This window comes from Arachis hypogaea, chromosome 18 (genome assembly GCF_003086295.3).
Source record: "Arachis hypogaea cultivar Tifrunner chromosome 18, arahy.Tifrunner.gnm2.J5K5, whole genome shotgun sequence".
Lineage (NCBI taxonomy): Eukaryota > Viridiplantae > Streptophyta > Magnoliopsida > Fabales > Fabaceae > Arachis > Arachis hypogaea.
Window position 1 is genome coordinate 29,540,252 of NC_092053.1, and position 2,331 is coordinate 29,542,582.

At 42.0% G+C, this 2,331-nt stretch overlaps 1 non-coding gene across 1 annotated transcript; it reads left to right on the plus strand.

The window, feature by feature from the left end:
* The first annotated feature begins 1,687 nt into the window (after nucleotides 1-1,687).
* LOC112773880 (small nucleolar RNA R71) lies at nucleotides 1,688-1,795 on the plus strand. Its single transcript, XR_003188404.1, has one exon. It is a non-coding gene; the product is annotated as a small nucleolar RNA R71 (small nucleolar RNA).
* The last annotated feature ends 536 nt before the right edge of the window (nucleotides 1,796-2,331 follow it).

The following is a 2,331-nucleotide window of genomic DNA, read 5'->3' on the forward strand; positions in this document are numbered from 1 at the left end:
AGCTCTCATGGAGCCTCACAGATGTTCAGAGCATTGTTGAGACTTCCCAACACCAAACTTAGAGTTTGACTGCGGGGGCTCTGGTTGACTCTGCAGTGAGAGAAGCTTTTCATGCTTCCTCTCCATGGTTACAGAAGGAGATCCTTGAGTTTTAGACACAAGGTTGTCCTCATTCAGCTGAAGGATCAATTCTCCTCTGTCCACATCAATCACAGCTCTTGCTGTGGCTAGGAAGGGTCTTCCAAGGATGATGGATTCATCCTCATCCTTCCCAGTGTCTAGGATTATGAAATCAGCAGGGATGTAAAAGCCTTTAACCTTTACTAGCACGTCCTCTACTTGTCCATAAGCCTGTTTTCTTGAGTTGTCTGCCATCTCTAATGAGATTCTGGCAGCTTGCACCTCAAAGATTCCCAGTTTCTCCATTACAGGGAGTGGCAAGAGGTTTATCCGTGACCCAAGGTCACATAGAGCCTTCTCAAAGGTCATGGTGCCTATGGTACAAGGTATTAAGAACTTTCCAGGATCCTGTTTCTTCTGAGGCAATGTCAGTTGATCCAGATCACTCAGTTCATTGGTAAGCAAGGGAGGTTCATCTTCCTAAGTCTCATTACCAAATAATTTGGCATTCAACTTCATGATTGCACCAAGTCTCATTACCAAATAATTTGGCATTCAACTTCATGATTGCACCAAGGTACTTGGCAACTTGCTCTCCAGTAACATCTTCATTCTCTTCAGAAGAAGAATACTCATTAGAGCTCATGAATGGCATAAGGAGGTTCAATGGAATCTCTATGGTCTCTAGATGAGCCTCAGATTCCTTTGGTTCCTCAGAGGGAAATTCCTTGTTGATCACTGGACGTCCCAGGAGGTCTTCCTCACTAGGATTCACATCCTCCTCCTCCCTTGTAGGTTCGGCCATGATGATTAAATCAATGGCTTTACACTCTCTCTTTGGATTTTCTTCTGTATTGCTTGGGAGAGTACTAGGAGGAGTTTCAGTGACTCTTTTACTCAGCTGGCCCAATTGTGCCTCCAAATTTCTAATGGAGGACCTTGTTTCATTCATGAAACTTAAAGTGGCCTTAGATAGATCAGAGACTATATTTGCTAAGCTAGATGGATCCTGCTCAGGACTCTCTGTCTTTTGCTGAGTGGATGATGGAAACGGCTTGCTATTGCTAAACTTGTTTCTTCCACCATTGTTAAAGCCTTGTTGAGGCTTTTGTTGATCCTTCCATGAGAAATTTGGATGATTTCTCCATGAGGGATTATAGGTGTTTTCATAGGGTTCACCCATGTAATTCACCTCTGCTATTGCAGGGTTCTCAGGATCATAAGCTTCTTCTTTAGAAGATGCCTCTTTAGTACTGTTGGATGATTCCTTCAATCCATTCAGACTCTGAGAGATCATATTGACTTGCTGAATCAATATATTATTCTGAGCCAATATGACATTCAGAGTATCAATTTCAAGAACTTCCTTCCTATGAGGTGTTCCATTACTTACAGGATTCCTCTCAGAAGTATACATGAACTGGTTATTTGCAACCATGTCAATGAGTTCCTGAGCCTCTGCAGGCATTTTCTTTAGGTGAATGGATCCACCTGCAGAATGGTCTAATGACATCTTTGATAGTTCAGATAGACCATCATAGAATATATCCAGAATGGTCCATTCTGAAAGCATGTCAGAAGGACACTTTTTGGTCAGTTGCTTGTATCTCTCCCAAGCTTCATAGAGGGATTCACCTTCTTTCTGTCTGAAGGTTTGAACATCCACTCTAAGCATACTAAGCTTTTGAGGAGGAAAGAACTTGGCTAAGAAAGTCGTGACCAGCTTATCCCAAGAGTTCAGGCTATCTTTAAGTTGAGAGTCCAACCATACTCTAGCTCTATCTCTTACAGCAAACGGGAAAAGCATAAGCCTGTAGACCTCGGGATCAACCCCATTGGTCTTAATAGTATCACAGATCTGTAAGAATTCAGTTATGAACTGAAAGGGATCTTCAGATGGAAGTCCATGAAACTTGCAGTTTTGTTGCATCAGAGAAACTAATTGAGGTTTAAGCTCAAAGTTGTTTGCTCCAATGGAAGGAATTGAGATGCTTCTTCCATGTAAATTGGAATTAGGTGCAGTGAAGTCACCAAGCATCCTCCTTGCATTATTGTTGTTAGGTGCGTCTGCCATCTCCTTTTCTTTTTTGAAAATTTCAGTAAGGTTGTCTCTGGATTGTTGTAATTTAGCTTCTCTTAGTTTTCTCTTCAGAGTCCTTTCAGGTTCTGGATCAGCTTCAACAAGAATGCCCTTTTCCTTGTCCCTGCTCA